Source organism: Scatophagus argus, chromosome 17 (genome assembly GCF_020382885.2).
Source record: "Scatophagus argus isolate fScaArg1 chromosome 17, fScaArg1.pri, whole genome shotgun sequence".
In the NCBI taxonomy this organism is placed as follows: domain Eukaryota; kingdom Metazoa; phylum Chordata; class Actinopteri; family Scatophagidae; genus Scatophagus; species Scatophagus argus.
Window position 1 is genome coordinate 18659890 of NC_058509.1, and position 10890 is coordinate 18670779.

Consider the following 10890-nt stretch of genomic DNA (forward strand, 5'->3'; position numbering starts at 1 on the left):
AGATCCCTATGAGCTATGATCCTACATGACACTTCATCTTTGTAATTTCACAAAATAACGTGTCTGTAAAATGACAAACTACTACTTAGTAGCAAGTTAAAAAAAAACGTTTCCAGCAGGGAACTGGAAGTTTTCTCAATGGAAACACTGCAAGAAGCACAACTGGATAAAAAATTGAGAAATAATAATAATAATATATTCAAAAATCATCTGATCATAGTGGGTCTTAGTATTACGCAAATACAGTTTCAGGCGAACAACAACATAACTTTTTTCACTGTACCATTATTTATTTAGCAAAAATGAAGCCAAAAAGAGAGAGAAAAAACAAAACATGTGGGCAATATTAAGTACCCCATTCAGTTGATTGAGGTTTTTGGACATTTGCTTACGCACAGCCCTGCCACAGCATTTCAACTGGGACTGGACTTTGACTAGGCCATTCCAAAGCCTTGATTCTTTTATTTTTCAGCCATTATGTCATAGATTTACTGGTGTGCTTTTGGACATTGTCCTGTTGACCAAGCTTATCTGTCACACAGGTACACAGGTGGTCTCACATTTGCCTCTAGAATACTTTGGTATACAAAGGAGTTCACAGTCAACTCAATGACTGCAAGGTGCAGGTCCTGTGGCTGCAAACAAGCCCAAATGATCTCCCCTCCACTGCTGTGCTTGACAGTGGGTAGGAGGTGTTTCAGCTGAATTGCTGTGTTTGGTTTTCCCCAGACATGGTGGTGAGCATTAAGGACAAATAACTCCACTTTAGTCTTATCTGTCCATAGGACATTGTTCCAGAAGTGTTGTGGTTGTCGTGCTTCCATTTGCTTTTTAGACAGAAGAGGCTTTCTCCTGGCAACCCCTCCAAACAAACCGTACTTGTTCAGTCTTCTTCTAATTGTGTTGTCATGGACATTAACATTTAACATGCTCAGTTAGGCCTGTAGGGTCTGAGATGTGGCTTTTGAGCTGTTTTGTATTTCTCTGAACATTGTGTGGTCTGAACCTGGGGTGAATTTGTGGGGACATTCACTCCTGGGAAGATTGGCAACTACCTTCTATGCTTTCCACTTGTGAATAATCTTTCTCACTGTAGAACAATGAACTCCATGTTTTTTGGAAACAATTTATAACCCTTTCCAGATTGATGTGCAATAACAATTGCCATTCTAACATACTGCTTATGTCTTTTCCTCTTGGCATTGTGTTAACACACAACTGAATGCTCCAGACCAGCAAACTGTCAAAATGTTTCATTTTATAGAGGTCTGCACACCTGCTGATGATCAATTAATAAAGAGCTGATGATGAGCGGCAGCTGGCTGCAACTCACCTATGGAAGCAGTAAGGCAGTACTTAATATTGGCCACATTTCTTTTCCTTTAGCTAAATAAAATAAGGCACAGTGAAAAAAGTTGTTGTTTGTCTGATGTTGTATTTGCCTAATACTAAGACCTACTACAATCAGATGACTTTTATTATGATTTTACACAAAAAACAGAGAATTAAAAGAGGGGGTGATAACTTTTGAACATGACTATTTAGGTGTCTACTTTAAAAATGTGACTCAGAGTCAACTTTTCTCTTTTTTTTAACTGTTCATCCTTATTCATGTTCCTGTTTTCTCAATGTAACTTAACACTTGAGGTGAGTGAACAAGAGTTTAATTGAGGCCATCATTCCAAACTAAATATAAATAGTGCTGTCAGTTGAAATCAAGTTAACTAGCAATACAGACTCATTGAACTTATTTACCTCTAGATTCCTTAACAAAATGCTGCCTTTTGTTGATTTTTTTGATGGGCTATGGATTTCTTTTTCTTTGAGAATATTGCAGATTGGTACTGAGACAGTTCAAAGACCAGTTCTGGCCCTGGGTCGTATTTTGCACATATGTGATCTGTAATCACATAGCATTGTCAAGAGGATTTTTTTTCCCCCACTGGATTCATTTATTTGAAATATAGGCCTACAGATGTTAACCATTTCATGCTGATAGTTAGATAGTTTAATAAATGAGCTGGAATTATTTTTAATTATCCTGTAACCCCACTTTTAATTTCTCTCCTATATTTTTCAGTAGGTTTTTTGCTTTCTCCTTCAAGGCAGTTGAATACATTATATGATCAGTTTGGTGACAGTGAAATCGTTTAGGTGATTACACCTGCACTAGTGTTTCTAAATTTTCAATGTCTTTACAGAGGAAATTCATGCACTAAGTCAGATGTGACTTATTACTTTAAGATTTTCAGTTGATCATATATAAAGTTTTCATGTTTTATTGTTTTACATAATTAGATAAAGTAGATTGAATGTACCATTTCTTGCAGATGACCAATAGAAAAAAAAATTATAAAATATATATCTGTATAACCATCACTTAAATCATCACTGGAGCAGCCAGCTGGTTTACAAGTCACATGATCATCTGTGTGAAGTCTTATGTTGGTTGTAAATATGGTTGTATCTGGAAGGTCAAAATTTCAGTGAGTCACTACTCAAGGAATGAGTGAGGGAGGCCACTAGGAGATGACAACTTTCAGGCTTCAGAGGGTGAGATTGAAGAAACCAGATGGCCTGGTGCTTCACCCAGCACAGCTTTATGGCAGCGTGGCAAACACAAAGCCGCTCTTGAAAACAACTCACACAACATCTTGGCTTGTTTTCCAGAGGGAGACTCCGATGTCAGCTGGAAGAAGTCTCTATGGTCTGATGAGAGCAAGATTGAGCTTTTTGGCCATTGGACTAATATGTCATCATGAGCATACAATCCCAGTTGTGAAGCTTCTGTACTGCAGGCCTTGGAAGACTTGTGAGAGTTGAGGGTGAAATAACTGCAAAAAACTACAGATATGTCCTGGAGGAGAACCTGATGCAATCTGCAAGAAACCTGAGAGAAGATTTGATTTCCAGCCAGACAATGAGGCAAAGCAAAAAGCCACACCACACGGCAGCAACAATGTGAATGTCCTGGAGTGTCTGAGTCAGATCTCAATCAAATCAGGAGTTGTGGCAGACATCCTGACAGAGTTTGAACAGTTGTGTGATAGCAGAAAATCTAATAGAGACCTATCCAGAGGAGGGGGCGATAGGGAGGATGGGGTGGGTGGGGTATATATGCCAGTATGTTCTTTGCTGTGTAATATTTATAATTACACTGTAAAACGAGTATCTGAGGTGTAGTGGAAGTAAAATAATGTTTTGAGTGAATCTCACTTAGCTTTATGCTTTACTGACGGCAGTACACTTCTACAGTTTGTCCCCCTAACGTGGCACTCTTACTTCAATGAAAAGTGTACAAATTAAGCTGAACATTCCTTTAGTGCTGTACACCTGACGTCATCACGCCCACATTTTCCAGATTTTGCTAACAAAAACGTCACAACCTGACTGCCATTTTGTTTGAGTAGGGACTTGCTGGGCAGGAGATCTGGAAAAACAGTAAATCTAACTAAAAACGTAACCTGTATTTTACAATGTATGCTGTTTATTTATACAATACCTGACTGAAAGTGGTTAAATGTGAGGGGAATAAGCAAAGCTAACTCGCTATCCAAAATCACCCCGCTGTAACTTAACACGGCCTTACACTTGAACTCCATTCATTACTTGGTTAACATTGGAATTTCATTTTATTTTGTGGGTTTAATTCACCGACTTTAATTGCTTATGGTAATAGTCTGGATGGTGCATTGATCCTCTGTGTAAACAAGTGGCGTGCTGTGTTGTATTTTATTTTTTCCATAACATTTCTTACTACTTCCTGGTCCTCCGGGATAAGGAATGTTGCGATTTGAATATGGTGCTGTCAAAACGTGGTAATTTACTGCCACTGCAGTGACACACACAGACAGCTCTGCTCTATAATTTTCCATTCTGACATTTGTGCACTGACATTTTGAGAATATTTATTGTGAATGATTAAGTTTTAAAACTGAGTTTGTTCAATCAATGCAAAATTCCAGAGGCTTGTTGCTGTGCCTCTTGAGCAGAAGTTTTTGCTCCATTTACATATACACATATTTCATGCAAGAGTTAAAGATACATGTATTACAAGATTTGGGAAAAATAAAATAAATCATGACAATGTTGTCCCAGAGGATATCAGCCATCAGGGGGAATGTGACCCGAAAGTTCTCATCATCTTTCCGGAAGAGGATACAGATAAAGTCATAAAGGAATATCCTGTAGGTTTCAACAGCTGTTTGCATCATCTTGTCAAAGGAACACTTATAAACAGATTATTTGTACCACATTTATATTGATTCTGTAGCACGGGGATTTTCACAATTTGTATTAACCACCAACAGGACAGTTAGATTGATACAGTTGATTTTTTTTTTCTCTAAAACACAAAATGTATTGTATAGCAACACTGAACATATTGAGTGACATTTTTGAAGAAGATGCAGGAAGGGACCCGGAGCAGCTCAGCATGGCTACTTTTGGTATTCGCAAGGAAGAAGGACAGCAGGATCCACCTGTAAACACTGGCATTGTCATCAAGGGAGTGCAGGTGTTGCATGACCTGACTTCAGTTGCCTCAGCTTGTGCCCTGCTTCTCGGTTTGATATGCATACTCAACCTGGTTATCCAAAGCCATTTTGCTGCGATAAGTCATATAATTGACCGTTTGACTGAAATAGTGTTTGTTTTCAGAGAGTAATAAGAATTTACTGCCCCTCTTAATTTTAAGTGATAAAATTATGTTGATCGGTTTTGCTCTCGATCATTTGGTCTTAGCAGATTGCAGAACGGTCTAATACTGACTTAGAAAGACGTAACTGGCTGCAGATTTTTGAATCTTAATGGTAAAACTGTAAAACATTTTAATTCAGTTAATGTGCACTTGTTGGTACAGAGGCTCGGTTGCCAAATGCAAAATTAATAAAGCATAACCAAGGTAATATTGTGCTTTTTTTTATACTTTTTTTTGCTTTTCAATCAACTTAAATTTTTTGCCATAACGATAGTATTTTAAATGTATTTTACAAACTATTCTGAGTAAGAACAGAGTAAGAACATAAAATACCTTCTCTGAAGCCAAGGTTGCAAGAGACTACTATTTCACTTTTGAATAAAGCAAATACTTAAGTTGGAAAAACTGGAGAATTTAAGTTGACTTTCACTTGGAAGAACATGCAAACGCTAGAGAAGGGCCCAGACTGGGATTCGAACCGTGTCATCCCCTTGCAAATCTTGCATGAGACCATTTGCTGCAGTGTATAGGCCTCAGTGTAGGACCAGAGACTAAGGCACTTAATCAGACTTTCACTTTGTCTGACTGATGTAATCTGTATGAGAAGCCTCTTGTTCACCATTTCTGATTTAATGAAGCGAAGGCGCTGTGAGGAGATGAAATCGCTTTCTTACCAGGTGCTTTGATGATTTCAAGTGAAATGACCAGAAGAAGTACAAACGAATATGGACGACATGGTATAATTGCCCTTTGTGTTCACTCAGACATCCAGACTGTGTGTGCTGTAATGAAAACAGATCTAAGACACAAGGAGATATTACAGGGCATAGCCGCTATTGAAGAAGTTGAGACTAGACGCTAAATGCCACGTTCAGGAAATAGGGCCTGAAGAGCAGGATGAGGACTGCCTGCAGGCTAGTTTGTTCCCACTGTACAGCTACTGCCAGTCATGATCATGGACTATTATTGTGGATGAGCTACGCTGTCTAATGTGTAACTGGGCTGAGGCATAAGTGAAGTAAGTCTGTGATTCCCATCAAGTTACATTTGTACCTGTGAGGGACCAGAGTGGTCTCCCCGAATAACGGGATCTCGGCAAGACCGGATTCAGGTGGAAGAGGTTGAAAACAGGAGGCAGCAAAGCGTCAGGTGCCAGGAAAAATCCTTTTAATCTCCCAGAACACAAGGTTTTCACAGGCAGACAAAATGCAGGAATAATGCAGGAACTGAACACCGATAACCAACTCTCACAACAGCACATACTAGTTCTCCCAAGGAACAACAAGTGCAAAATGAGGCTCCTTTAAATAGGGCTGCTTGTAGAGCCCAAATGGTCCAAACCATTATTGAGGGGATTACCAATAAACATAATGGTCCATACAATACTATAATCATAATAAATGGATACAAACAAATAAATAATGCACAAGTTAATTTACCCACACACCAAATATGTACACACCACACAATAATTTTATACAAACACCACATAGCCAATACCATAGAAAAATAAAAACCCCCTGAGTGCAATGGGCCGTGCCCCCTTGCCCTGGGCCCAATAAAGTCCGCCCCTGCAGCGGCGCGCGCTTCCGCAGAGGAGCAGTGGAGTCGGACTGGGAGTGCAGGTGACTGTGTGAATGTTATGGCAAACCAGAGTCTTTACAAACTGAACTGAAGAGGTGGACGAGTAGTGGGTACCTCACCACACGCCTGGATGCTAAACCGGGGAGAAAACTGACACGGGTGAGTTGTGGTTGTGGAAGGTGAGTGACGCAGCGGGCTGAACTTTCAGCGCCGAAGCGTCCATGGCGTACGCCACGCCAAACATGTCACCAAGCATTTGCATATACATAAACTGACGATAGAGTCCATTTCTCCGTGTGCTTGGGAGTGTGTGTGTGTGTATGTGCGCACACACGCGTCAGCGTGTATATGCGCTACAAAGTCCGAAACGTCTTTTTAAATTTTAATTGTCCGACGCTGCCTCGCAGGCCATCAAAACGCGTCCCTCGTGGGAGACCGTGAGAAGGAGGGTGCTCACCTTCTCACATTTCCCTACCCCTCTGGAGTCTCGCCAACTGGGTGGCGAGACAAGAAGTCTGCCACGGTATTTTCCTTTCCCGCCCGGTACCGCACCGTAAAACGATACGGCTGCAATGCCAAGAACCAGCGGGTGATACGAGCATTGGAGTCCTTCATGCGGCCCAACCACTGCAAGGCGCGGTGGTCAGTCTCCAACGAAAAGTCTCTACCTAGGAGGTAATATTTCAAAGTGTCCAGAGCCCACTTCACAGCCAAACACTCAAGTTCAACCGTTGCATACCTGGTCTCCCGAGGAAACAGTTTGCGACTGATGTATGCCACAGGCTTCTTGTTGTCACCTTCTCCTTGGAGCAGCACTGCCCCAAGACCAACACCGGAGGCATCAGTCTGGACAGTGAAGTGTTGTCCAAAATCAGGACTCTGGAGCACTGGGTCCTTGCAGAGCGCCTCTTTCAGGTCCAGGAACGCCTGCTCTTGCTTCTCCCCCCACTGGACCTTGGAGGATCCCGACTTCCGGGTCAAGTCTGACAATGGTGCCGCTCGCCGTGCAAAGTCCGGCACAAACCGGCGGTACCACCCCACTAGGCCCAGGAACGACCGGACATCCTTCTTGGTCTGGGGCCGCGGGCAGTCCAGTACCGCCTGAACCTTCTCTTGCTGCGGTCGAATCACTCCTCGGCCCAGAACATGGCCAAGGTACCGCACCTCCTCCTTCGCCAGGTCACACTTCTGCGGGTGGATGGTCAAGCCCGCCTTCTGGATGCGCTGAAACACCTCACCTAGATGACAGAGGTGGTCCTCCCAGGTTGCACTGTACACCACAATGTCATCTAGGTAGGCTGCGGCAAAAGAGTCGGTACCAGCCAACACAATGTCCATCAGTCTTTGAAAAGTGGCTGGTGCCCCCTGCAGACCAAAGGGCATTACCTGGAACTGAAACAGCCCCTGAGGGGTACGAAAGGCTGTGTAGGGCCTGGCCTCCTTAGTCAGGGGTACTTGCCAGTACCCTTTGCACAAGTCCAAGGTGGTGATAAATGATGCTTTACCCAGGCGCTCAATTAAGTCTTCCAGCCTCGGCATAGGGTAAGCATCAAAGTGGGACTGTGCGTTCACTTTTCGAGTGAAGTCGATACAAAAGCGCATGGTGCCATCTTTCTTGGGCACCAGCACTATTGGGTTGCTCCACTCACTAGACGATTTCTCGATCACCCCCAAGGCCAGCATCTCCTCCACCTCCGCCTTGAGGCATGGCAGGAGACGCTCCGGGACCCGGTACATCCGCTGCCGCACCGGAGTTGAGTCTTTGAGGGGGATAGAATGCTCGACCACTGTCGTGAAGCCCGGTCTCTCTTGGAAGAGACCTGCAGGGATGACCGCTTCCATCCCTCTCTGCTGCTGAGGAGTCAGGTGCGACAGGTCCAGGGTGGTTGACTGCTGGCTGATGGGGAAGAACTGCTCAGGACTCTCCTCCCCCTCTGCCACTGCCAGCATACTGAGTTGCAACTCCGGTTGCCTCTCATGCCACTCCTTCAGGAGATTAATATGAAAAGTTTGTTTGGGTTTTCTTTTCCCAGGAAGATCAATCTCATAGGTGGCTGGACCCATCTTCCGCACCACCTTGTACGGCCCCTGCCACCTGGCAAGCAGCTTGTTCTCAGTGGTGGGCAGAAGAAGCAGAACCTTCTGTCCTGGTTGGAGACTCCTCTGCCTGGCTGCCTTGTCGTACCAGGACTTCTGGTGAGTCTGGGCCTGCCCCAGGTTCGCTCGTACCAGCTCTGCCATCTCCTCCATCTTGTCTCTCATCTTCAGTACATGAGCCAAGATGCTGTGAGTCTTGGGAGACCTGGGTCCCTCCCAGGCTTCTCTCAGGACGTCCAAGGGACCACGAACCTGTCGGCCATAAAGCAGCTCAAAGGGTGAAAAACCCGTGGAGGCCTGGGGGACCTCACGGTAGGCAAACAGTAAGAAGGGCAGCCAGCGGTCCCAGTCTTTCCCATTGGCTGCCACAAACTTCCTCAACATGCTCTTAAGCGTCTGGTTGTAACGCTCTACAAGGCCATCGGACTGAGGGTGGTATGGAGTGGTTCTTATGCCCTTAATACCCAGCAAACTATAAACCTGTTTCATGGTCTTGGATAGGAAAGCTGTGCCCTGGTCAGTAAGGACTTCCTGTGGGATGCCCACCCTGGAGAAGAGTTGCAACAATGCCTGTGCTATGGGGCGAGCTGTTACCTTGCGCAGAGGGAAGGCCTCTGGGTAACGCGTAGCATAGTCACAGACTACCAGAATGTACCGGTAGCCTGTCTGTGTTCTCTCCAGGGGACCTACAATGTCCATAGCAATACGGGTAAAAGGCACCTCGATGACAGGAAGTGGTTGAAGTGGATAAGGGCTAGTCTTCCTACGACTGGTCAGCTGGCATTCCGGACAGGTCTTACAATAATTTAAGACGTCACTGTAGAGCCCTGGCCAATAAAACCTGGCTGCAATTCTCTCATGGCTCTTGGTGTTGCTCAGATGACCTGCCCAAGGGATTTTGTGACCCAAAGCTAGCACCTGTTCCCTGAGCTGTTTGGGAACCACTAACTGCTCAGTCCTGCCTTCCCCTGGCTGGTGATATAATCGTCCGTCTCTCAAAACATATCTCTCCCCGGACAAAGCAGAAGGGACTTCTGTCTGGACATCATCAATGTGGGTGACCTTCTCGAAAGCTTTCTGCAGAGTGGGATCCTCTCTCTGCAGCTGCTCAAAATTATCTTCCACCTTCACCCACTCATCATCTGGCTGGTTAACTGGTAGCTCCTCAGATCTCTGCAATGTCCCCACTAACCTATCCTGTCTGCGCTGCCTGCGGGTCTTCCTGCATTTCACTCTGGCAGGAGGAGTGATGTCCTCCTCGGCAAATGGCAGCTCTGACAGGCTAGTGGACTCAGGCTCATCAGCAGGCTCTTCAGGACCCGGTGCCCGGCTCTGGGCCCTCGTCACTACCATGCTGATGGGTCGGCTTGTTTGCACTAGCTCAAGCAGGACAGGGAGGTCTTGGCCGATGACCACAGAATGGCTCAGTCTCTCAACCACCCCCACCGTCATTTGGTAAGTCTGGCCTCTGACCTCCAGGTAGATTTCAGCTACCGGGTACTCATGCTCATCCCCATTTACACAAGAGACTCTCAGTTTTCCCTCCGGCAAATAGTCTCTCTTTTCCACTACGCGGGGCTGCACTAATGTCTGAGTGCTTGCAGTGTCCAACAGGGCAATAGCCCTCTTCCCATTAACTACAACTGGTTCAGTCTGAAGCCTCCCCACCAACCCTGTGTCACCCTGTTCCCGTCTCGGGACACAGCAATGGCTGGAGTGCTTGGGCTTCCTGTTTGGACATTCAGGCTTAATGTGGCCCTCGTGATGGCAGTGATAGCAAACCACCGTTGCAGTAGGTTTCTGTTCCCGGGTCTCTCTGGACCTAACTGTGGGCAACGAACTTCGGACAGGCTGTCTACTGGGCTCACTAATCTTTGAACCACTCCCATGACCAAACCCCTCAGACCTACCTCGAGCTGCTGGTCTTGGTGGTGGCTCCATCCGGAAGGTCTTGTGGCCCCGCCGAGCTGCCATGAAGTTCTCCACCAGTTCTGCTGCCCTCTGACCATCCTGCGGATTGTGCTCCTTCACCCATACTCTGATGTCGGGGTTCAGGGTTCGCAGGAACTGCTCCAAGACAAGGGTTTCCATCACCTCGTCAATCGTCTTCGTTGCCGGCCGAATCCACTTGTTGATGAGATCTTTGAGGCGGGTGTACAGCTCCCGAGGCGTTTCTCCCGGCCTGACGTCTGGTTCACGGAACCTCCTCCGGTACACCTCCTCGTTGATCTCATATTTGTTTAGGATGGCCTCCTTCACACGATCATAGTTCATAGCATGGTTTATGTCCATTGCCACATATGCACTACGTGCCTTGCCCGAGAGGTAGGGCACCAGGATCACCGCCCAGTCCTCTCTTGGCCAGCGGTAAGCCATAGCTAGCCGCTCAAATGTGGTCAGGTATTGTTCGATGTCATCCCCCTCCTCAAATCTGGGGATCGCCGCACTGGACCAGGCCCTTGGTGCAGGAGCTGGTCCTGCTGCTGCTGGAGATACTGGTGCTGCTGGAG